The sequence below is a fragment of the Capricornis sumatraensis genome, chromosome 11 (assembly GCF_032405125.1).
Source record: "Capricornis sumatraensis isolate serow.1 chromosome 11, serow.2, whole genome shotgun sequence".
In the NCBI taxonomy this organism is placed as follows: domain Eukaryota; kingdom Metazoa; phylum Chordata; class Mammalia; order Artiodactyla; family Bovidae; genus Capricornis; species Capricornis sumatraensis.
The window spans coordinates 33,695,825-33,723,101 of NC_091079.1; the positions used below are offsets into that span (position 1 = coordinate 33,695,825).

Consider the following 27,277-nt stretch of genomic DNA (forward strand, 5'->3'; position numbering starts at 1 on the left):
TTTCCTCATTATGTCGTCTCATAAAATTCTAGGCAGCTTTAATTGCTCCCACTCCTGAATGCTTATTGGGCAGGGTACATAGCAATATTCTTGCCTTCTTCACAGTGTAGAAAAATGTGTATTTATATGAATAACACTTGTATCAGTATATTCTCATGTTAACTTTCCTAGGTAACCAATTTCATGGAAATTATTAATTTGCCATATCCACCCCTCCTACTCAGTTATTCTAGAAATATTCAGAAATCTAGAATATATGACAATTTACATTACATAATATGAATACATAATTATAAATACATGTATGATCATATAATTTAAATTCTACAAATACTACAAATTCAGTGTTATTTCTTTTCCTATGGTATTCTGCTTGGGAATATCTAAAAAACAGACAACTGAGTTATATTAAGTTTAATTAATATTAGACAGCATTAGGTTGGCAAATCTCATTTCCTGTGCTGCCAAACTTCTGATTTCATGGGTATCTAAACTAGCTTCCAAATGGCTGAATATAAGAGTTGTTTCCATTTGGGATACTTTGATAATGAGCACACCTAATAATACAGTTACAACTCCTTAGGATTGTATGCATACCCTCTGATTTTATACCACTGATGTTTTGGGAGACAAAGAAGATCACCCTTGGCAGGACCTAATCCCTCTGCAGAAATGTTAACTCAATGAAATTTCATCCTTTTGTTCTTCAGATCATTTCCTAAATCATTCATAGCCTGTCAAACAATGCAAAAGCAAAAAAAAAAAAAATGGAATTTTGTTTTAGTTTAAAGGCTTATTTTTAAACCTAAATGCTATGTTTCAACTGTGAGGCTTGACTGAGGAGGACTTAAAAGGATGGGTGGGCTTTGTGTACATACACAGCGAAGACAAACACTTTTCTACCAATATCAATAAAAACCAGTTAATGATGAATTCAACTCCCTATAACTGAGGTTTAAAATAGAAAAAAAAAACTGGGTAGGGGGTGTGAAGAATGTCTTCATATAAAATTCAGCCCAATCCACTGATCAGAATTCTACCATAGCAAAGGGTAATCCTGGGTGTATTTTGCCTGAAAGAGGCATTAGAAATTCCCCAGTCGGTAGAGAGGGGATGATAGGATTGCCCGGGGCTGAGGCCGTGAGGAGGAGAATAGAGAGGCACTGAGCATTTATAGTTTGCTTGCTCAGTTGCTCAGTCATGCCCAGCTCTTTGCAGCCACATGTACTGTAACCGGCCAGGCTCCTCTGTCTTTGGAATTTTCCAGGCAAGAATACTGGAGTGGCTTACCATTTCCTCTTCCAGGGGAAATAGAAATCCCAACCCAGGGATGGAAGCTGCATCTCTTGTGTCTCCGGCATTGGCAGTTGAATCCTTTACCACTATTGCCACCTGGAAAGCCCATATTATAGTTTGACAAACCTCCGAAGAGAATCTTTTTAACCTTTCATAATTTAACAATCACTGATCCAAACAATGCTTTATAGATCTGGCTATAATTCAAACCATCTGGGGATCTTTTAGAAATCCTATTATCCAGGTCACTTACAAACCAAATTAGAATCTGTGGATTGGACCCCAGCGTGAATGCTTTTAAGAATTATATATGAGAGGTTAGGAATCCAAAGGCCCACAGGTAGGGGGAAGCTTGCTAACACTGGAACCAGGATAAGTCCCCAGCTCACATTTGAGTAGCTACAAAGAGTTACTTCACTTCTCTCCAGACTCCTCCCCAACTAAGGATTACCGTGCCCTCCAGGGAAAATGTTATCTTTAAATTAGCAATTTTTCTTTAATCATAGTGTAAAACACATATAAAATTTACTATCTTCACTATTTTACAGGTACAGTTCAGTAGTTTTAGGTACATTCACAGTGCTCTAAAACTTTTTCATTTTGCAAAACTGAAGCTCTATACCCAATTCCCATTCCCTGATGTTTCCAGACCCTGACAACCACCATTTTCCTTTCTGCTTCTGTGAGTTGAACTACTTTAGATTCCTTGTATAAGTAGAACATATAGCATTTATCTTTGGGAAACTGGCTTATTTCTTTTTTTTTAATTTCCCTTATTTTTCCTTATTTTTTTAATTTAAATTTATTTATTTCAATTGGAGGCTAATTACTTTACAATATTGTATTGGTTTTGCCATATATCAACATGAATCGGCCATGGTATATACGTGTTCCCAATCCTGAAACCCCATCCCACCTCCATCCTCATACTATCCGTCTGGGTCATCCCAGTGCACCAGTCCCAAGCATCCTGTATTCTGCATCGAATCTAGACTGGCGATTCGTTTCTTATATGATATCATACATGTTTCAATGGCTTATTTCACTTAGCATAATGACCTCACGTTTCATCCATGTTGTAGCATGTAACAGGATTTCTATTTTTTTCCAAGCTGAATAATATTTAATTGCATTGAATATACCATGTTTTCTTTATCAATTCATCTGTCCATGGATATTGGGTTGCATTTACCTCTTATACATGGTGAATAATGCTACAAAGAACTTGAGTATGCAAATAACTATTTGAGACCCTGTGTTGAATTCTCTTGTCTATACATCCAGAAATGGGGTCACTGGATCATGTAATATTTTAATTTTTGAGGAATCTCCATTCTGTTTTCCATAGTGGCTGTATCACTTTTCATTCCTTCCAACAGCACACAAGAGATTTCACAAACATGGAATACATCATGAATTTGCATGTCATACTTACACAAGGGCATGCTAGTCGCCTCTGTATTGTTTTAATTTTAGCATACAGGCTGCTGAAGCAAACAGCTTCAAAATTTTTGAGATAATATTCAGAGCTTATTAACAAACCCCATAGAGATGTCAGGCTGAGTCTCCCAGATTTATTTTTAAAAATGCATGGTTGAATAATTAATTTTATTTTAAAAGGAGTCAGATCAATGTCTAAGAAAGGTTACTAATGAGGGGCCCTCAAAGTGTAGCCAGAAACTTGCTAGAAATGCAGATTCTCAGCCCCAACCCCCAAAAACTTCCTGAATCAGAAAATTCTGCAAATTGGGTCCAGCAATCTGTATTTTAGGAACTTTGTAGAGGCTATTAATGCATACTAAAGTTGGAAATGCTCTCTACATTTTGATTTTATGGATCTTAGAAAGAACATTCTAAGCAGTAATACTTTTCCTATTAATGCTTGAAATGCCAATACATTCATTCCTTTTTGTTTTGCTTTGCTTTCTGTTAGTTGTTTGGTTGCCTGGTTGGTGAAACAGCCTTGCTCTAAGCATCAGTGACTTCAGGATAAAAACAGGCTTAGGCAGCATTTCACACTATAATTCGTAACTACGGTAACTTCTCAGTCATGATGTAAAATGACTAAGTCTGTAAAATGAGAAGACTAGGTCAAGGTTGGCAGATCTCTGCCTTACATGCCACTTTTCCAAAACCCAAGGCAGACGTTGCTAATTGATCAAGAGACTCTATACCTCCCATTCAGAGTCTCAGAATCCTTCTTGACATAGCCCTATCAAAAATTAGTTATATCCTGAAATGAAATCCTTTTGCTACCAGATAACCTTAATGAGATTATCTTGATGAGCCCCTTAATGAGGGTGAAAGAGGAAAGTGAAAAATCTGGCTTGAAACTCAGCATTAAAAAAAAACTAAGATCATGTCATCTGTTCTCATCACTTCATGGCAAATAGAAAAGGAAAAAGTGGAAGCAGTGACAGATTTTATTTTCTTGGAGTCCAGAATCACTGCAGACAGTGACTGCAGCCATGAAATTGAGATGCTTGCTCATTGGAAGATGTCAGAGTTGGACCACAAACAAGGCTGAGAGCTGAAGAATTGATGCTTTCAAACTATGGTGCTGGAGAAGATTCTTGAGAGTCCCTTGGACTGCAAGGAGATCAAATCAGTCAATCCTGAAACAAATTAACCTCGAATATTCACTGGAAGGACTGTTGCTGAAGCTTAAGCTCCAATTCTTTGGCCACCTGATGTGAAGAGCCAGCTCATTGGAAACGACCCTGATGCTGGGAAAGATTGAAGGCAGGAGGAGAAGGGGACGACAGAAGATGAGTTCGTTGGATGGCATCACCAACTTGAAGGACATGAATTTGAGCAAACTCCAGGAGATCGGGGATAGTAGAGGAGCCTGGTGTGCTACAGTCCACGACTTAGTGACTGGACAACAACAAATCATCATTGCCCTGTTTATCTCTGTCCTTGAATAGTATGGGCTCCAAATACTATCAATTCTAGGCTGTCCTCCAGAACTGTTAATATTCTGTGAGCTTAGTTTTCTCATCTATAAGATGCCAGTGGTGTCATCTACCTCATGGGGTTCTTAGGAAGATAAATGAAATAATGCATTTGAATCAGCTGGATCAGCACTAGACACAAAGTTATTAAAAGCTCATTAAATCTTAGTTCTTTTTCTTTCTTTAGTTGTGTCTTTTTTGATTAATTTATTTATTTTAATTGGAGGATAATTATATTACGATATTGTGATGGTTTTTGCTGTACATTGGAATGAATCAGCCACAGGCACATAGCTCTTCTTTACCTTTGTTTCTGGCTGCTCACTTACCATTGGCTGGCAAGTATAGCTGGCCAAGCTCAGTGTTTCCCTGAGAAGTGTAAGTGCTCCTGGTATTGGCTTGGCCGTGATGAGAACTGACTCACTTCTTAGCCTTTGCCTCTGTTGCAGTATTATCGTCACCACTCTGCTTGCCAAGTTTGCACATTGATTCAGATGTGTAGACTTTGGGTGAAAAGGGAGCATTCTTACTTATTTAAACTAATCTCACAAGAGCAAAATATAAATAATAATCATCTCCAGCACAAAAACTGAGAAGGCAATGGCAACCCACTTCAGTACCCTTGCCTGGAAAATCCCATGGATAGAGGAGCCTGGTAGGCTGCAGTCCATGGGGTCGCAAAGGGTCAGACATGACTAAGCAACTCCACTTTCACATTTCACTTTCATGAATTGGAGAAGGAAATGGCAACCCACTCCAGCATTCTTGCCTAGAGAATCCTAGGGACAGAGGAGCCTGGTAGGCTGCCGTCTATGGGGTTGCATAGAGTCGGACACAACTGAATCGACTTAGCAGCAGCAGCAGCCAGCACAAAAATAAACTTTGCACACATATAACCAATGTTCTAGTGCTGACTTAATATGATGTTAATGAGAATGTTTCCCTCTTGGATTAGATGCAAGGAAGTTAAGATTTATTAGGGACCATGCATGTGTGATCAATGCAAAGAAATAGAGGAAAAAACAGAATGGGAAAGACTAGAGATCTCTTCAAGAAAATTAGAGATACCAAGGGAACATTTCATGCAAAGATGAGCAAATAAAGGACAGAAATGGCATGGACCCAACAGAAGCAGAAGATATCAAGAAGAGGTGGCACGAATACACACAAGAACTGTACAAAAAAGATCTTCATGACCCAGATAACCATGATGGTGTGATTACTCACCTAGAGCCAGACATCCTGGAATGTGAAGTCAAGCGTGCCATAGGAAGCATCACTACGAACAAAGCCAATGGAGGTGATGGAATTCCAGTTTAGCTAGTGCAAATCCTAAAAGATGATGCTGTGAAATTGCTGCACTCAATATGCCAGCAAATCTGGAAAACTTGGCGTGGCCACAGGACTGGAAATTTCAGTTTTCATTCCAATGCCAAAGAAAGGCAATGTCAAAGAATGTTCAAACTACTGCACAATTGCACTCATCTCCCACACTAGTGAAGAAATGCTCAAAATTCTGTAAGCCAGGCTTCAACAGTATGTGAATCATGAACTTCCAGATGTTCAAGCTGGATTTAGAAAAGGCAGAGGAACCAGAGATCAAATTGCCAACATCTGCTGGGTCATGGAAAAAGCAAAAGAGTTCCAGAAAAACATCCACTTCTGCTTTATTGATTATGCCAAAGCCTTTGACTGTGCGGATCACAACAAACTGTGGAAAATCCTTAAAGAGGTGGGAATATCAGACCACCTGACCTGCCTCCTGAGAAATCTGTATGCAGGTCAAGAAGCAGCAGTTAGAACTGGACATGCAACAACAGACTGGTTCTAAATCAAGAAAGGAGTAGTACATCAGGGCTGTATACTGTCACCCTGCTTATTTAACTTATATGCAGAGTACATCATGCAAAATGCCAGGCTGGATGAAGCACAAGCTGGAATCAAGATTGCTGGGAGAAATATCAGTAATCTCAGATACACAGATGACACCACCCTTATGGCAGAAAGTGAAGAACTAAAAAGCCTCTTGATGAAAGTGAAAGAAGAGAGTGAAAAAGTTGGCTTAAGGCTCAACATTCAGAAATTAAGACTCAACATTATGGCATCTGGTCCCATCACTTCATGGCAAATAGATGGGGAAAAAGTAACAGACTTTATTTGGGGGGCTCCAAAATCACTGCAGATGGTGACTGCAGCCATCAAATTAAAAGATGCTTGCTCCTTGGAAGAAAAGCTATGACCAGCATAGACAAAATTTTAAAAAGCAGAGACATTACTTTACTAACAAAGGTCTGTCTAGTCAAGGCTATGGTTTTTCCAGTAGTCATGTATGGATGTTAGAGTTGGACTATAAAGAAAGCTGAGTGCTGAATAATTGATGCTTTTGAACAATGGTGTTGGAGAAGACTCTTGAGAGTCCCTTGGACTGCAAGAAGATCCAACCAGTACATCCTAATGGAAATCAGTCCTGAATATTCATCGGAAGGACTGATGCTGAAGCTGAAACGCCAATACTTTGGCCACCTGATGCAAGGAACCGACTCATTGGAAAAGAGCCTGATGCTGGGAAAGATTGAAGACGGGAGGAGACAGGGACAACTGAGGATTAAATGGTTGGATGGCATCACCAACATAATGGACATGAGTTTGAGTAGGCTCCAGGAGTTAGTGATGGACAGGGAGGCCTGGCAAGCTGCAGTCCATGGGGTCTCAAAGTGTCAGACACCACTGAGTGACTGAACTGAACTGATGCATGTGCAAAAGCTTTGTTAGCCAATTTGCTGTATCTGATTGTATCTGATTTATTTTGCTCAAAAACACTGTGTGATATATATAACTACGCTGTTTCCAATTTACAGATAAGAAAACTGAAGTTCAGGCAAGAAACATAACTAATCATAAGCTTGAAAGACGAGTCAGCTACCTTATTTGGAGGGGCCAGTTAAAAGTGAAGGTGCAAGGCCTCTTTTGTCAAGTTTATTAAGAATCCAAGACAAATACTGTAGAACATTAAGCAAAGCCCAGGACCTGAGTGTGAGTTGTGAGCTACTGCAAGGGTTGTATGCCCATGAAGCCACCCCTGCTTTTGTCAGAACTCATTCCAAAACCTATATCACCTTTCTATTTCATCATATAGGAGGGCCAAGTGACTTTATGGAATCTGAAAGTTAGAATAGAAAACAATGCTTCTGGGTGCAGTATGGAAAATATTTCTTAAAGCAGTCACAAGCAAGCCTCTGTGGCTGTGTACATATAAACCAAACCGTAAAATCTTGGGACTCAAGCCAATGTCAGAGATCCCTTTTCAGTAGGTGCAACCTAGTGGATAAAAATAAATGATAAAATCCATTGTTTCACTTTCTTTTCCTCCACTTTATAATAATTCCAAGATGCCCAGCATGGTTACCTTAGACCAAATGGGATCTTGGATGAATGGATTCATCCAGCAATTCATTAAGAGATGATGAAAAGGAGGGAGAACCTTGAAAGTAGGAACCATGTAGACCCCACATAGAGAAGCTATAACAGTGTTACAGTTAAAAGCCCAGAGGGTGCTAAAGGCAAGAGCTTAGAAAAGAAGAAATTACAATAGGTATAATGACCCAAGGGAAGTAATGAGAGTGGAAATTCAAGGCAGATGCAGGGCAAATGGACATGAGTTCATGGGAGAACCTTCCCCCGCATTCTACCTCTGTGAGACCTGCAGGGAACCAGACAAGAAGAAAAGAAAGACAGTACCCTGGGCTTTGCAACTCTGCAGGCCATGGTTGGGGCCCAAGTTGTCATTCTGAATTTCATCCTCCCAGGACTTTAGTGCAACAATTATTTATGAAGCCACAATTATCTTCTGATGCATCCCTTAAAAATCTAGGCGCTTCTGCCCCTGCGATTCTGAGAATGGTAGAAATTGACTGAATCATTAGCACTCGCCCCAGTTCACAGGTGTTTCTGTCACCCTCTTCACCATATCACTCCACATTTTGCTCTGCTTCGTGCCTCGGGGGTGAGCTGTAACTGACAGAAGAATCTAAATTGCCCTCTTATCAAACATAAGTTTAAAGTAGGTCTGCGTGACTTCGTTGGGTTAGGGCAAGGGTGAATAAATGTCTGATTGTATCAGATGCAAATTTGCAGAAGTGATGAGAGTCAAAAAATTCTTATTATTCAACAAAGGATCTTGCTGAGACATTCAAAACACATCAGGTTTTAACACCTTTTTAAAATCACTTTTCTTCAAGTCTGCACACTGCCTGGTCTTACTGTATCAGACAGACTGAAGCTAGCATCTCAGTTTTACCACTAGCTGTGTGACCTTGGTCTAATTACTCATCTTTTTTGGATCTCAAATTTCTCAATGAAGATAATAATAAGTACCATTCAAACCTGGTGTAAAAATTAAATGCAAAGTACAAGTGCAAGTGTTTAATAGAGTCTATGTTCTAGCATAGTTTATCAAGTAATATTTGCTTAATGATAAATGATAGAATGAATGGCCAATCAATACATGGAAATATTGTGGAAAAAATTTTTCCCTTTTCTTGCACGTCCTCATTCCAGCCTCAACTGAGACATAAACATGAAACAAAAATATTGTATTTATTTTACATAGAAATTTACAGTTTATAAAATGAGAATTATTTAATCTTTGTAAAAGTTCTTGAGTGACAGTTTAAGAAGGGTTGTCACTTCCATTTTATAGAAAAAGAAAGGAAGGTTAAGGACAGTAATTTTAATTTAATTAACAAATCCACATAGTTAAAAGAAGAAAAGAAGGAAGTAAGGAAGGGAGAAGGGGCTCAAGGACAGGTTCCTCTAAATTTAAATTTTTTCCATTTTAGAAAACCACCATCCCATATATCCATGAACACTGAAGCAACCCATCTGTAATCACTGGACCAAGTGTTAACATAATCAAAATAGACATTTCCTTCCTGGCTAAACCTGATTAATGGTTTAATCTGTCTATGGTATCATTTCTGGAAAACACAAAGGAGATTTTTCATATAAGGCTGTCAGAAAAGATCCAGGCTCAGAAGAAGCAATCTTTTAATTACCTTCGGTTGTGCTGTCTCCAAGATGGCTGCTAGTGGAGCAGAGATTAGGACACATAGTCATTTCAAATGTGTCATTCCCAGTGTTCTCACCTGCCAGTCAGAAGCTAGAACAATTTCAGATGAAGCCATGGACAGTTTTATGATAAAGGAGAGCTTTGAGATTAGACAACAAAGAGGGGGACTAACTCAGAAACTCCAAGGCACTTGGCTCCCTAAATAGAATGATGTCCTGAAATCCAATAGAAAAATAAAGAGGTGGAGGGATGCATTAATGTTTATTAACTGTCTGTTACATGTTAGGGTAAACACTGAAGTGAAACCTCTAAATACACTATCCCATTTAATCTCCCCATATATCTGAAAAGTAGACATTTTTATCACCACTGTATAAATAAGAATCTGTAGCTCATAGAATTTAGGTAGCATGTCCAAAATTAGTGGCCAAGCTTCAACTTAAGCCCTGACTTGTCTGAATCTAAAACCCTTGTTTTATCATCTGACTAAAAGTTCTCAACTAGCAGTGGGCTGACAAGAAAGGAAAAATACAGATATTCATGTTCCATTCTAGAACAATATTCTGACTCAGTACATCTGTGATGTACTGCCTAATTCTCTGTCCTTAGCAAATGTTTTGAGTAATTACAAGGGACGGCTAGGTTTTGAAAAGCACATACCATGTTGTCTCCTCAGGAGACAAATATGTTTCTTAGACCAATGGTACTCAGCACACTCAGCACTTAGCTAGTATCAGGAGTATAAATTGCTCCTTGACACCCAAGGTGCATGAATGATCCTATGTCTCTATATTTGCAAATCAAATTGTGTCCTTTCAACCTATCACTATGCCACTGGGAGTAGGTTTCACTAGCTCAAGAAAAACCAAGAAAACCGGAAGTGCAATCATCCTTCCTGATCTCAGAAGAGCTCCTCTCATCTTTCCCTAAGCTATCAAGCAAAGTAGCCCTCACTCTCAACTCTAGGGCCACTGTCCACTTGTCTTTCTCTACATTTTTTTTTCTTTAGCAAGGAAATTTAATAGTTAACTAGGATGCATAAAACATTTTAGGCTGCAGAGTCAACAGATAGCATTTTTCTCTTTTATGGGAATAAGATTAGTCTGAAAATACATGAAAATGAGGCTTCTATCCCCAAGGATGAAGAGCTACATCTTCAAAGTGATGGGAAACAAAACAGAAGTTTGAGTCTTTACTCTTGCTTGGAGAATTCCATGGACGGAGGAGCCTGGGGGCTACAGTCCATGGGATCGCAAAGAGTCGGGCACGGTTGTGTGACTAACTTTACTTTTATTCTGCTACCTTTAATTGTCATTAACCCACCTTGCCGAGCTGTTTACAGACTTCAGTGCAAAATAAGATGATATTGAAATCAATGTGTATGCTTGATCATAACAGATGCCTGACACTGAGTGAGAAAAATAGAAACAAAACAAACTATGGCCCCTTCCCCACAGAGACTTTATCATTCTATTGTGAAATGGAGAAAAAAAAAAAAGAGCGACCCTGAACTTTTACACATTGGACTCATTCCTTTGTTCAATTATGACTGTATTGGGGCATTTTGAGTTGAGGCTTTACATGCCCTACCACCCAAAATTGAAACATTGATATTATGGTTATTCTCTCTACACTACAAAATAAGGTATAGCAATATACTTTGCAAACTGTAATTTATTATACTGATGTACCAGAAATCTTAAAAATTCGTAAAAGTAAGGAAAAAAGTAGACAGTTTTATCACTGCAGTAAGTATGCAGTGATAAACGATGTCACCCCACTTCTGGCTTCATCTTATCTTTTCTACCATAATTTCTTCTTTGCTCCACTGTCATCCTCTTGGGCTTATCTTTATTCACAGGTGACATTGTTTTTATATACATACATAAAAAAAAAAACCTAAGTATTGACTTAAAACAATAAAACAGCCAGTTATTTTACCATCAAAATGAGTTTATTTGTGTACCACAAAATTGCAATTCAGGACACACAGTCTATGGCAAACCACAGGCAAGTCGGGAATACAAAGGAGAGGGCAGTTCTGTTATAGAGAAGAAGGGAGAGTTGGAAGGGGCTGCTATGACAGAGTCTGTTGGAGAAAACAGGGAATTTGCAGTGAGGTGGCTTTTCATTGGCTGAGTATTACAGTCTCTCCTTAGCTAGCTTGTTGCCAGGCAAGAAGAAATTCTTCCTTTCTCCTGCTGGGTAGTACAGTAGTAACCTTCTGGAGTGTTTCTTTTTCAAGTTATACAGATTTCATGAATTGGTGTAAAGTTCATTAAGCATTCCACCCCCAAACCCTAGCAGAAATAGTTATAACAATAAAATCTCTAATGCTGGCTCTCACACACTGCGCTCCTAACAGGCACCCTCCACTTTGCCTGTGTTATCTCATTCAACCCTCACAATAATGCTATGAAGTCAAAATAGCACACATGCTCTCGAGATTGAACAAAAGTGTACTTCCAAGAGGCTAGACAATTTGCCAAAGTCACACAGGTGAACTGGAACCTGGGCATATTGATTCAGAAAATCATAGCATCTTTTTCACTCTGCAGCTACAGACATCTATAATTTTATCTGTTTTTCAAATACTCTATGGTACTTATCATGTGCTTGTCACAATTCAAAACACTTTACAGATATCAATTGATTTAATAGTCATAACCTCTTAGGTAGGCATTATTAATATCCCCATTTTAAAAATAAAAGAGCTGATTTCATTTTCAGAGCCTCTGACTCATTTTCTAAAAACAATTTCTAAGAGTCCCTGACAGCTCTAGCAGCTACTGATTCAATAACAGACAAGATACCTCCAAGGTCAGACTCACCAGCCCCATGTTTGAGACAAGGCCATCTTGAAGATGGGGCAAAATCTTTTGAAGTGACGTCTATAAAATTCTGTCTGAAACAATAAAGCAAAAGCAAATCAAATTTATTTTTTCTTGGAAAAATTATGACAATGAGATGACATTAGCTGACAGTTGTGCAGGTTTCTATTTTAATATGTATTCATTTGAAAGGGTGCTTGAAAGTATAATTAAGTGAGAGGATCTAAGAAGCTTCTGTCAAAAGTACTCAGTCCAGTTTTCACTTAACAAATAAATGGAAAAGAAAAAAGGAGGGAAGGAGTGAGGGAAAGAGAAAGAAAAAGAGAGAGAAAGAAGGGAAGGAAGAAAGGAAGAGAGGGAGGGAAGGAGGAACAAAAAAATAGAAAAAATAAAGAAAGGAGTAAAACAATATCCTTCCCAGAAGCTAAAAATACATGAAACAAGCAAAGTAGCAAGAAGTGTAATATCACAGACTTAATGTCAGCTAAGATCAAGTCTTTCTTCCATCCCTCAAGAACTCAATGACCGCTGACAAGTTACTTAACCTCTTCAAGTACCAGTTTCTTTACTTGAAAAATCAGAACAGTACCTTTTTGTGTAATTAAATGAAACAATGTATGTGAAGAGTCTAATACTATGAGAATTGACTGTACCTACTCTAACATGTAAGGTTTGAGGACATTAAAAAAATGCAAATGGAAAACCTTACTTTCAACTATCACCACAGAAGTAGTATTTTGGGTGCCTGTTCTTAAAACTAGGTGGAATCAGATGATCTCTAGAATCATTACTGCACTGAGCGAAATATTGACAACTCCCAGCTAACCTACTCTAACCATTTCATATTTCTTAAAACAACGAGCAGAGTAAAAGGTAGTCAAAACAGGTAAATCCTAGGTATTTTAAGCATTGTCAATACATTAAAAAATAATAAGTAAGTCTTGAGAGTTTCTTTGGTAACATTGTCCTCCAAATAAAATATCAACATCACAGTCAATAAATTACATTCTTTTTTCCATTTAGAAGGCATGGCCTGTCTCCTAAATGCCACAGACTTCCACAGAGAGGAAACCTATAATTAGCCTATTTATTCAAAAACAGTCTTTTCACTTACCTCCTTCAGTCAACATTTCTTTTTTATCAAACAGACTTCACTACTTAAGATTCTGCCTTCAAATTCCAGCTCTTTTAGTTACTAACTTTGGGCACATTAAATAATCTTTCTTGGCTTCAGTGTTCCCATTTAAAACATGGAGACTTGTCTTTATGAGGAACTGAATGTCAAAATGCCCATCAAATTGTCTCCACACACATTCATTACTCAATATGTGGCAGCTACTGACTTGTTTATTCATGCTATTATTTATTGTTATCTCTGAGTTGTGTTCCTCATTAATGCTCTCAAACAACTTCATTCTGAACTCATAATGTCTCCATGCCCAAAATACTGTATCTAAAATCCTGCCCTTCTGAGATAGTTTATGATAACTAATCTAGATGACTTCTGATCAGGTCCTTCAACTAGAGCTACTGAGGAAACTGTTCAGTCAGATTTCGATATCCACAAGTTCTGCATCTGCGGATTCAACCAACCATAGATATTAAACATAGTGCATGATCTGTGGTTGGCTGAATCTGCAGAACCTGTGAAATAGATGGTGGACTAAGGAACTTAAACATCAGGGGATTTGGTATGAAGGCAGGGGTGGGGCATGGGGATTAGGGTGTCCCAGAACCTGTCCCAGGCAGAGGATACTGAGGGGTGACAGTACTTGGAAATTTGTTCAGAAGAAAAGATCCTGTCTTGAATTTAAGCAAGGTTGTTGCTCAGTCACTAAGTCATGTCTGACTCTCTGCATTGCAGCCCACCAGGCTTCCCTGTCTTTTACTACCTCCTGGAGCTTGCTCAAACTCATGTCCATCAAGTCGGTGATGCCACCCAACCATCTCATATTCTGTCATCCCCCCTCTCCTCCTGCCTTCAGTCTTTCCCAGCATCAGGGTCTTTTCCAAAGAGAAAAGACCTTTGGCTCTTCACATCAGATGGCCAAAGTGTTGGAGCTTCAGCTTCAGCATCAATCCTTCCAATGAATACTCAAGGTTGATTTCCTTTAGGATTGACTGGTTTGATCTCCTTGCCATCCAAGGGATTCTTGAGAGTCTTCTTCAGCACCACAGTTCGAAAGCATAAATTCTTCAGCTTTCAGCCTTCTTCATGACCCAACTCTCACATCCATACATGACTACTAGAATAACCATAGCTTTGACTCTACGGACCTTTGTCAGCAAAGTAATGTCTTTGCTTTTTAATATGTTGTCTAGGTTTATCATAGCTTTTCTTCCAAGGAGCAAGCATCTTTTAATTTCATGGCTTCAGTCACTGTCCTTAGTGATGATAGAGCCCAAGAAAATAAAATCTGTCACTTTTTCCTCATCTATTTGCCATAAAGTGATGGGACCAGGATACCATGATCTTAGTTTTTTGAATGCTGAGTTTTAAGCCAGCCTTTTCACTCTTCTCTTCACCTTCATCAAGAGGCTCTTTAATTCCTCTTCACTTCTGCCATTAGGGTAGTATTATCTGCCTATCTGAGGTTGTTGATATTTCTCCCAGAAATCTTGATTCCAGCTTGTGATTCATCCAGCCTAGCATTTCACATGATGTACTCTGCATAAAAGTTAAATAAGCAGTGTGACAATATACAGCCTTGATGTACTCCTGTCCCAATTTTGAACCAGTCTATTATTTCATGTCCAGTTCTAACTGTTGCTTCTTGACCTGCATACAAACAAGATTAGAAGCTAGAAATAAATGTACTCTCACTAACCTTGAAAAGGGAGACATAACTGTTCAACTCATTGGTTAGTAATCAGGTAGAAAGTGCCAGTGACTAAGATGACTGATTTGCAGATTACTGGATTCCTCAGGTTAACTAGGAAGAAGGATAGCTACAAGAAGAACTAAGAAAACTAAGACATTAAACAGCACAGAAATGAATACTAAGGTCACTCACAGTGTCAAGAATAACATAAATGACATGAACACAACATGAGCATTCTGGATTTTGAAGAATTTATAATTCTGTTCATGCATTCTAATGGCATCCTTGAGATAATTAAAATGTCTCTGAAACTAGTGAGTGAGGTGTCAAAGCAGATAACTCAATAAAGATGTCAGCTTTCTGTGTAACAGCTGTCAAAACAGAGACTAAGATTTAAGACTAGCAATGATTTTCTTTTTCCCTGGCCAATTGATGAAATGACTGTAACTTCTCACTAGTATATACTTGATAAAGTGTAGGCTTTGGAAAACAGGGAGGGGCAGGGCTGGGCTGTTTGAAGGGCAGTATCCCAGTAAATTCTACCCTAAACTACTGCAAAAACCTGGTTTTTAACCTCTTCTTCTTATGACAGAAACAACTTCCAAAAATGCTAAAGTAATTCATGTTCTTCCCCCCATTAGAACTCTTCAGAAAGGTCACCTTTTATGGGATGGATGATCTTTTGTGACCTATCTTTCAATCATTAGATGTGCAGGTTTTCATGAACCTTGCAGACAAGGTTAATTGTCCCTGTCTTGTCCTTTCATCCATATCTGCCCTGTGTGTTTCTCCAGGATATTCTTAAAATTTTTGTGTCCTCGTTCAAGGTACCATTAGGCTCACTCCTACACGTTAAACCATGATGATGAAGCATTTCAGAGCATAGGCAGTGAAATCAGATCACGTGAATATGAATACCAGTCTGCCAGTTACTAGCAGTGGGACTCTGGTATAATGAATTAGCATTCATTCCTGAGATTCCTAATCAGCAAATCAGATATAGTTCCTCACTCCTAGATTGTTATGAGCATTTAATTGGCTAATACATGTAAAGGTTATAGTAAAATAAATGTTATTATTTCAGGTTTAATAAACACTTTGATCATACAGTCAGGTTGTTGTGATTCTGGGAAAGAATGAGCCCTGGTGCCATGAAGACCCGAATCTGAAACAACATCCTTAGTATCACTGCACCATTTCATTTATACACTGGAGATGAAAATATCTGAAATACCAAGTTTGGGAAGATAATTAGATCAAAACCACAATGAGGTAGCACTTCTCACTTGTTAAAATACAGCTATCAAAACAAAAGATATTGTTGGCCAGGATGTGGAAAGAAGAGAACTTTTATGCATTGTTGGTGGGAAAGTAAGTTGCTGAAGTCTCTGTGGAAAACAGTATTGTGTTTCCTCAACAAACCAAACTATTACATGAAACAGCAACTTCACTTTTTCTTTTTTTAATTTAATTTTTATTTTATATTGGAGTACAGTTGCTTTACAGCAACCTGACTTTTGAGTATATATATATTAAAGGAATTGAAATCAGGATTTTAAAGAGATATCTTCATACCCATGTTTATTGCATCAGTATTCATAATAGCCAAGTCATGGAAGCAACCTAAATGTCCATCAGTGGATGAATAGCTAAGGAAAATGCATGCATACATACAGTGTAGTATTAGTGAGCCTTTAAAAAGGAAGGAAAGGCTACCACTTGTGACAACATGAATGTAGCTTGAGGACATCATGCCAAATGAAATAAACACAGAAGAACAAACACTATGTGAACCCACTAGTATGAGGAATCTAAAATATTTAAACACATAGAAGCAGAGTAGAATAGTAGTTAGCAGGGGGTGGGGGAGGGAAAAACAGAGATGTTGGTCAAAGGGTACAAAGTTTCATTTGTGCAAGATGAATGAGTTCTAGAGACTACTGCACAGCTTAGTGCCTGTCATCAACAATCCCGTGTCATGTACTTAAAATTTTGCTAAGAAAACAGATCTCATGTTAAAAGGAAAAGGTTTTTTGCTCAGAACATGACCCTGCAATGGACAAAGACCACGAGTCAATTGTTGTTGTTGTTGTTGTTGTTCATGTCCACTCTTTGCAGCACCATGGACTGCAGCATGCCAGGCTTCCTTGTCCTTCACTATCTCGAATTTGCTCAAACTCATGTCCATTGAGACATCGAAGCCATCTCATCCTTTGTCACCTCCTTCTCCTCCTGCCTTCAATTCAATCTTTCCCAGCTTCAAGGTCTTTTCAATTGAGTCAGTTCTTTGCATCAGGTGGCCAAATATTAGAGCTTTAGCTTCAGTATCAGTCCTTCCAATGAATATTCAGGATTGATTTCGTTTAGGATTGACTGGTTTGATCTCTTTGCAGTCCAAGGACTCTCGAGAGTCTTCTCCAGCACCATAATTCGAAAGCATCATTTCTTTAGTGCTCAGCCTTCTTTATGGTCCAAGTCTCACATTTGTACATGATTACTGGAATAACTTTGGCCACCTGATGCAAATAATTGACTCATTTGAAAAGATCCTGATGCTGGGAAAGATTGAAGGCGGGAGGCAAGGGGGATGACAAAAGATGAGATGATTGGATGGCATCAGCAAATCAATGGATGTGAGTCTGAGTAAACTCTGAGAGTTGGTGATGGACAGGGAGGTCTGGTGTGCTGCAGTCCATGGGGTTGCAAAGAGTCAGACACAACTGAGCAACTGAACTGAACTGAACTGAACTGGAATAACCATAGCTTTGATTTTATTGACCTTTGTCAGCAAAGTAAATAAATTAGTCTGGTGAATTAGTCTTCTTATGAGATGCAATTCTGAATAATTTATATATAAGCCTTGGCAGGTGAAAGTTCACGCATGAACTTTGAGCAGACCTCTGGTCAACCAGCAGATAACCACTGCAAGGTGGTCTTCTTTCAAGGTTTGTGGCTGTATGCAGTAGGAAAAGAGGAGAAAAGGGTGAAAGACAGAATTCCTCACTCAGCTTCCTTCTCTGCAACACTTTGCACTTCTGTGTCAGGGCGGTAGCGGTTAAAGCACTTCCTAGGTGACTGAGTCAACCGTCAAAAGCCAAAGGCACTTTGTCTTATGATACTGAATAGCCAATTGATCTAATATCAATATGTGTTATAATTGATTCCGATTTATCACTTCCTCATTGTGAGGTGTTATGCTGACTCAAGAACCAGTTAGGGAATATGTAAAATTTTTATTTTACCTGACCCACTCCCCTAACTTATCTCACAAGTTAGTAACAGCTCTAGGTAGAAAATTTAGCTACTTAGGGGAGGTGGCAGTGAGTCCATTTGAGGAACAATAACAAGTGTCGGGAAGTAGGGTGAACTCAGAAGTATGTGTGTGTGTGTCTGTCTGTCTGTGTGTGTGCATGCCCTCAGTGGTGTCTGACTCTTTGTGACCCCATGGACTGTAGTATCTTTCAGGCAATAATACTGGACTGGGTTGCCATTTCCTCCTCTAGAGGATCTTCCCAACCCAGGGATCAAGCTCAAATCTTGCCTCTCCTGCATTGGCACCTGAAGAAGTAGAGTTAAGAACAAAGACAATGAGTAGTAAAGTGCTCTCTGTCTAGCCTGGCACATTCTAGGGAAGCTAGAGAGAAGTAGAATATTTAAGATGCTACAGATACAAGGTTTTGATTCATGTCGTTGCATTCTCAGCAGCGTTTTGCCTGGGTAGGTTATCTCTCTCCAAACTTCCTCTGTTTATGTGTACAAACGATACCAAATTAATATCTAGTGTTCCAACAACTGTTACCCCTTCCATTAAAGGGATATTGTTAATATAAGCTGTATGACCCTCTCACATTTGTGCTACTCCTCTGGAATTCTCAGATACGGTTGCTCTGAGCCTCAGATATGAAGGTACTAAAGTTTCATGGTGGACTTTACAGTAGAGCAGAAACACAGGTATTGATGAAACTATCCTTTCTATTAGAGTAATAAAAATTTAAGTATCTCTTGCCGTCACATGAGTCAAATCCGTGTTCATAAACATTGAACTTAGAAACAAATGCAGAATATGGATGTCATGTCATGCTTTAGATTCCTCTTCCCTTCTTATACGCAAGACGTCGTTCAAATTTATCTACCTGTTTCTTCCCTCAGGCTCTTCCCTCAATTTTCTCCCAAACATTCCTATTCTCTAATGCAAGCCTAGCCCCATGGTTTTCTAGTCTTGCTTTAATTTCAAGAGTCAACAGAACTTAGTCAGAAAATAGAAATCTATTTCTAAAAATAGAACTCTTACTCTGCTATTTTTTAACAAATGGAAGTGTCAATAAATAAAAGCAATTTAGGAAGACTCCAAGTAATACTTATATGAAGACAAAATTTAACACAGAAAAATAGTTTTAAACACCGTTCAAGAGATTACTTGTGGCTGAGCTTTTTGGCTATGCAAAACGTGGAGGACAATACATTTTTGTTTTCAAATAGTCTCTGAATATTTCCACATCTAATGTATGCATACAGTTTGAAAACTTCTGAGGAAAAATCTTAAATGCAGCTCATTTTATTAGATATTTCAGACAAAGTCATCTAAGGAGAGTGATACTATTTCCTATATACAGGGGAAAAAATGCTGTAGGTGATGGAGAAGACGCTGAACACCATTTCCTGTGTCTCTAAATGCACCTTCAGAAGAAATTTATGTTTATGAAGGGAAAGTGATGAAGCCAGGTGAGACTCTAATGGACACCAAATCTTTTCCACTCTGAATCGGACACCAGATAAATTTTAGAAAATCATTTCAAAAGCCCTCCACATAGCCTAACATACTGGCACTCACTCACAGTGCTTGGCAAAACCCTGGTCTGGATGTCAGCTCTGCCAAGGGTCTTCCTGACAGCAGTGTGGCATCTTGTGTTAGGATGGGGGAGTTTTATCAAGTGCATTTGAGAAATCAATGAGAATTCTGGTCCAACCCTGCCCGTCCTACATCAGAAGGGCTTTGGGTTTCCAAGTGACATTTGGTGACTCTCTTTCACCTGGCCCTATTTAAGGACTTTTACCAGTTATGATTCAATGACTTCTCAAACTCTTTGCCAAAGAATAAGAAAGGATTTTCAAGTTCTCTTTTACAATGAACACATTGTAAAGGTTAAAAGGAGGAGGCTGAGAGAAAATGTCCATGTGATGTCCCTTTACCAATGATACTAAAGTCTCACTTCTTGCACCATCAAGCTTGTGCCAAGTTGTGCCATCCATTCTCTGAGCATCCAAATTCAAACTGTTAGTTGAGAACGAGCTTTTAACTGCTGTGGCCATGAAGCCTCTCTGATCATTCCACCACCATTAACTTCATCTTTCCTTGGAAAAACTTGAGCAGACAGGGCAATGCTTAGCACCTAACTCTAGAATATTGTACTGCTCTTTTCTGTGAGTTCGTCTTTCTTTATGTCTGTATTGAATACCCTTGATTGAGGAGTTACATAATATGAAAAGGGAATATGGCAAAATAGAAATAAGGTATTTGAAGTCAAGGAGACATAGATTTGTGAAAGAATATGGAAAATTAGCCTAAATGTTTTTTTTTTAGAAAATATGTACACATTAAAATGTAATACATTGGACAAAGTAACATATATAAAAATTTTTCTTTTGCATTCCTCTGAGTCAACAATATTGGTTTTCTGTAATTATCTAAACATACATATAGTAAAAGAATTTCTACCTTGTATTCATTCAACTACTATTTAAAATTTATCCATTCTGCCACTCCAGGCACCATGAGTATTAAAAGTCTTTCAAAAATAGCTCCTTCTTTAGAGCAACAAATAATCCAGCAGGGAAAATAATAAATTACTCCAATTGACCACATTAGTAGTTTCGTAGTATAGGTTCTCTGTGAGAGGTACAGGGTATTAGGGATACAGTTGTCATGGATGGGTTCTCTGGGGTGCAGACAATGCTAGGGAGTTTGGTACACAGGCTGTGTCTTGAGCATCACCCTTGCAATCAAGTCCTCTGGAGAAAGAAGGAAGCAGGAATGGCGAGAGGGAGGAATCAAGATGTAATATTGATCCTACAACAGTCTCACTGAACACTGTGAGAAGCTGTAGAGCCCCACAGAAGCCATGCAGCCCCATGTTGGAAAGAGGTGGCCAAGCCTATAAACTCGGCTTCAATCATTCATTGAATATGGGCAGACCAGAATGGATTTGGACTTAGGTGAGTCGGCTCTCTCTCCAGCTGACACAAGCCTGAAAGGCCAATAGCAGAATGCTATCTGCCAGCAGCACTCCCAATAATTAGGAAAACATGCCCTTCCTTGAAAGGAGCTCTGGGCATTACAGAGTCCATCAAAGATGGGGTGAAGGGACAGAGTGTGTGGACAATGCATTTGCAAGCTTGACTGGGCAGGGAAGGAGAAAGGGCAGTGATTAGAAGATGCAGGCTTGAAGGGGTGTTTCCTTCTTGTAGCATTGCTCTATTTTTTTTGTTTGTTTGGCTGTGCACCATGTCTTTGCTGGGATTCCCTTGTGGCTCAGACAGTAAAGAATCTGCCTGCACACTGTTTATAATAGCCAGGACATGGAAGCAACCTAGATATCCATCAGCACATGAATGGTTAAGAAAGCTGTGGTACATATACACAATGGAGTATTACTCACCCGTTAAAAAGAATACATTTGAATCAGTTCTAATGAGGTGGATGAAACTGGAGCCTATTATACAGAGTGAAGTAAGCCAGAAAGAAAAACACCAAAACAGTATACTAACACATACATATGGAATTTAGAAAGATGGTAACGATAACCCTGTATATGAGACAGCAAAAGAGACACAGATGTATAGAACAGTCTTTTGGACTCTGTGGGAGAGGGTGAGGGTAGGATTATCTGAGAGCATAGCATTGAAACATGTATATTATCATATATGAAACAGATCGCCAGTCCAGGTTCGATGCACGAGACAGGGTGCTCAGGGCTGGTGCGCTGGGATGACTCAGAGGGATGGGATGGGCAGGGAGGTGGGAGGGGGGTTCAGGATGGGGAACACTTGTACACCCATGGCTGATTCAGGTCAATGTATGGCAAAAACCACTACAATATTGTAAAGTAATTAGCATCCAACTAAAATAAATAAATTAAAAAGCAAACAAACAAAAAAAGAATCCACCTGCAATGCGAGACAGCTGAGTCTGATCCCTGGGTTAGGAATATCCCCTGGAGGAGGGCATGGCAACCCACTCCAGTATTTTTGCCTGGAGAATCCCCATGGACAGAGGAGTCTGGTGGGCTGCAGTCCATGGGGTAGCAAAGAGTTGGACACAACTGAGCAACAAAGCACAACACAGCGTGTCTTTGCTGGATTTTAGTTCCCCAGGCAGGGATTGAACTCACACCCTCAGCAGTGAAAGCATGGACTGCCAGAGAGTCGCCTTCATTTGTCTATCATAAGAGAAGCAAGTACAGAGGAAGAAGCTGACAATATATGAAAGAAGAATATAATTAGCAAAATGAAGCAGATTAATATTTCTTTCCTCCATATCTGTGTAGAACCTTTTACACCTCAGTTATACCACTTAATCCATTATAACACACTTAACCTCTTTCTACTGTGATCTACACAGGAGGAGAAACCCAAACAATTTTCAAACTGTATGCTCTACACGTAGAGTGAGAGAGAGCACATAGTTAGTATGTAACTACTGAGTCACTGAACTGAACATTAAAAAAATAGAAAAACCTAAACCCCTTGAAAATTATTTTTTAGTTAAATAAAAAGTATCTAAACATATTCATTTTTAAGATAACAATAATATTTCCCACCCAGTGTGTAAATGCAACTTTTAGCCAGGGTGGAACAGAGGAAAACACACAGATAGACAGGTATATCTTGCCATAATTATGTTAGATAATTAAGAGGCTTAGATTCTGGTGCTCCCCCCCGCCCCGGGACCTATCAGCTTGTCAACTCAATATATGAATTTAGAAATCCAAATGAATACATACACAACCCAGGAGTTGATATATACAATGAGATTTTGAAACATCTTGAATTATCTTAATGCCTTTCTTCTTTATAATATCTTTTTCCTTCTTTGAAGTATCTGCTGTGAAAGATGATTAACACACAGCTTGTTCGATTGGAAACCAAATAAATCAATGTTTTTTTTTTAACCTAGAAGGCTCACAAGGAAAATTTTTATAATATTTATTTATCTCTAGTAATCTCCAATGGATAGCTCTTTATAACTTGTCTATCAAGGGTCAGCCAAGAACTAGGGAAATTCTTCTTATGGTTAACCTTCATGAGGTCTTTATTTCTTGTTGGCATTTGCATTGTCTGCTTCCTCTGCAGCTAAAATGAAAAGCAGTGTTACAAGACGGGTTTGTCAATGGCTTTTGTTCCTGGAGCACTGGAGGAATGTAAAAGAAGGCATTATTAATGGAAGAGCATCATTCCAGATTCTCGTAATTCTCCATAGAGGCATCTGATTCAGTCAAGTATGCGACAGAAGAATACTGATTAGTGAAGAGAATCTTTCATATGAGCCTGCGCAGCATTCACCCTTTGGGGAGTTCATGATTATGTAAATCTCTGATTCCGTATCGAGGGCTTTGGATATGTGCCGAACAACAGTGAAATGCCATGTGGACTACTTCACTCCAAGTACTAGACCCCCAGCATTCACATTTCAAGAAGGAGAAATTGCAATAAATAACTGCAGGGTATTGGGGGAAGTGTTGGATGCCGGTCCTAAACACAACTTAGGATTTATCTGTTAAAATGGAGGGGACAGTTGAATCTTCTCCAAGACTGCTGCAAGGTAGAATATCATTGTTTAATCAGCCCATTAGAAATGGCCAACTTGGGGCTTCCCTGGTGGCTCAGCAGCAAAGAGTCTGCCTACCAATGCAGAAGACATGAGTTTGATCCCTGGGCTGGGAAGATCCCCTGGAGAAGGAAATGGCAACCCTTGCCTGGGAAATCTCATGGACAGAGGAGCCTGATGGGCTACAGTCCATGGGATTGCAAAGAGCCAGATGGGACTTAGCAACTAAACAATAACTGGTCAAGTTAAAGTGGTCCCTTTGAGAAGCTTAATCCCACAAAGTTGACATTACTAAGGACAATTTGGGTACCACTTTTCTGGAATTCTTTTGGGGGAGCATGAAACACATTTTTAAAAATAGCTTCTGGGACAGTAACTAGATCTTTATGCTCAAAAAGTGAATTTCTTTTTTGAAAGTTTTTCTGTCAATTTGAAACTATCAAAAGTCACTCACTCAGAGCTGAGCTTGAACAAAAAGTTGGGTGACCAAAGTGGGTTACAATTCCTATCTGAGTTCAGTTTTACGGGCTGAGTTACTTAGAACCTGGCCAAGAAGGTAACAGTCAAAAAGGGAATCACAGAAATAGCCTGAGCAAGAGAATGTCAAACGATGTGGTCTGTTCAACGCAAGTCCTTGGAAAGATGGGAAAAAGCTTATTTATGAATGAAGTCATGCTTGTTGAAAAGCACTCTCATTCATTCATTCACTAATTTAGCAGTGTGTTCAGCAAGCAGTAGCACCATCTACCAAGCTTTGAGCACAGTGCTAGGAGCTGGGGACTTTCAAACAAATTGGACCAAGATAAATAAGTCACAGATTCTAGCTTCAAGGAGCTAAAGTAAATGTAATAATATACTTATTTTATATATAAATATTTGAATTAATAAATGTTATTTAATTTTAGAATTTGAAACATTATAAGAATTACCAAAACATGACACAGAAACACTAAATGTTGACTGACAATATTTCATACATGTTGTGACCTATCTTTGCCAGGAGAGTTAAGTGCTATCCACGTGACTCCACCAATGAGAGGACATCTGGAATCCTGCACCTGGTCTTTCCTGGACTCCACCATATGTGCCTTTTTCCTTGACTCATTTAGATCCATATCCCTCACTGTAACTGTAATGCATGAGTGTAACAACTTTTCTGAGTTCTGTGAGTCATTCTAGGGAATCATTAAACCTGAGAGTGGTCTTGGGGAACCCCAGTGCAAGCAAATAGCTCTTTCACAAAAGTTCTTCAGTCCAAGTTGTTCTCTGCTTGCAAGCTACTCTAGAACTTATAGCATAGTCTGTGACACACATGTGAATTTAAACCAATGTCCAGTTCTTTAACTGGGTACTTTGTTTATCAACCAGACTCTTAATTCGGCAAGGACTTGCTTCTATCTTCAGTTCAGTTCAGTCTCTCAGTCATGTCCGACTCTTTGCGACCCAAGAACGGCAGCACACCGGGCTTCCCTGTCCATCACCAACTCCCAGAGTCCATCCAAACCCATGTCCGTTGAGTCGGTGATGCCATCCAACCTTATACTTCCATAAATCCCATGCAACCAGGGCTGGACACACAGTACATGCTCAGTATATTCAGTTCAGTTCAGTCACTCAGTCATGTCCAACTCTTTGTGACCCCATGGACTGCAGTATGACAGGCTTCCCTGTCCATCACCAACTCCCAGAGCTAGCTCAAACTCGTGCCTATCGAGTCAGTGATGCCATCCAACCATCTCATCCTCTGTTGTCCCCTTCTCCTCCTGCCTTCAATCTTGCCCAGCATCAGGGTCTTCGGCAATGAGTCAGTTCTTCGCATCAGGTGGCCAGTGTATATACTTGCTTCAAGAAAATGAAAGGTCTGGATGTATATGAGAGAGTCACCTGGGGAAAAAAAATAACTGGAATTCTGGCAGCTGACCAACCAGGCATGTCAAGAATGAATAAATCAGGACCTTTGCCTTGGCACAGAAGGCAAGCAAGTTGGAAAGTAAAAGGATCAAGGGAGATTAGACATGTGTGAGAAGGAGTTGTATGCCTAGAACAACAGGGAAAACAAATAGGGAATCTGTAGCAAAGAGATTACACAAAGATTATATTTGCAATTGCAGGATGAAAGGAGAGGCAAGAGGAACAAAGTCACATAGCAATAAGCCAGGTCCTCGGAGAGGCTGTTTGCACTGAGGGAGGACAAAGAAGGTCTCTGTTTTTATAGATTAGGAGAGGAGACAGAAGTGATGCAGAGAAGTGTAATCAACATGAACTGTCTTGGGCCTCAGCTGGCTCTGGTGCTCTTGGGCATTCTAACACTGTGAATGGGATGAGAATTTATTAACTGGAGCCAGAAGGAAAAAAGGAGGTCTCTGTTACATGCTTTAGTGAAAAGAAGTCTGAACTGAATCCTGACTTCAGGGCAACCTGAAGCATCCCCAACCACAGGCTGAGAGAGGATCTTCCTGCAAACATGACGTTCTCCCCAAGCTCCCATGTATGTGTTGTATCTGACCCTGCCAGCCTGACAGCATCCCCAGAAGTCAAGGGTCCAAGGGACCAGTGTTCTTTTTCTTTACTGAAGGGTCTCATCCTAATCTAGGATTGATGTCCCGTTTCTATTTGGTTCAGCAAGAACCTACTGCACATCGGGCACCGTAGCTTATAAATAAAATTTTTATTTTTATATTTTATTTTATATTATTTATTGAAAAATATTATTCAGATAAGACAAACTCCTAGATCTTCCTGGAAACATATGGCTTTCCTAGACCAGCTCTGCCTGAGGATATTGTCCAGCAGGGGGGTGTATTTGGCCAGCTTCTGGCACAGGCTAAGCATACAGGGGACTAACTCCCAGGGGCCATCCTTAACCAATGAGAGGGTTCAAGTTACTGGACAAATACTCCAGCTTCCTAGACCCTCAGTGAGATAGGTAAGAAGTGGATTCTGTAGAGTTTGTCAAAGAGTCTCTAGAGGGATTCTTTCTTTATTGCTCTCACACTCTTCCCTATCTCATTCTGCATCCCAAACAGTGCTTTCTGGGATTACTTCCCCCCAAAACCTATCTGCACTTCAATTCTTGTGTCAAGGGCTGATTTTAGGAGAAACACAAGCTGAGACACCATGTCAGGCATGAATGAGAATATAAAGAAAACTTAATGTGATTTGAGTGCTTGTAGCAGCAAAAGACTTCATAGATATTATCCCCATTTAATCTTCACAGCAACCTGTCAAGGCAAGTATTGTTATTATCCTTATTTTGTAAAGTAGGGCACTAAGGTTAAGAGAAATTAAATAGCTTGGCCCAAAACACTAGTTAGGAGATGGCAGAGCTGGGGGTGGGAGTGGCCAAATGCAGTCTTGTTTAATTATAAGTCACATCTCTTTCTACTGCTTCACACAGCATTCCTGGTCAGTGGGGTCACTGCAAGACTGGTGGTTATTCAGGGTGGTCTGCAGGGTGGATTAGAGGGAAGGACATTGCAGGC

General features: G+C 39.4%; 1 non-coding gene across 1 annotated transcript; it reads right to left on the bottom strand.

Moving 5' to 3' along the window:
* Positions 1 to 2,690: 2,690 nt before the first annotated feature.
* LOC138088845 (U6 spliceosomal RNA) lies at positions 2,691 to 2,794 on the bottom strand. The gene has a single exon (XR_011145753.1). It is a non-coding gene; the product is annotated as a U6 spliceosomal RNA (small nuclear RNA).
* Positions 2,795 to 27,277: the final 24,483 nt, after the last annotated feature.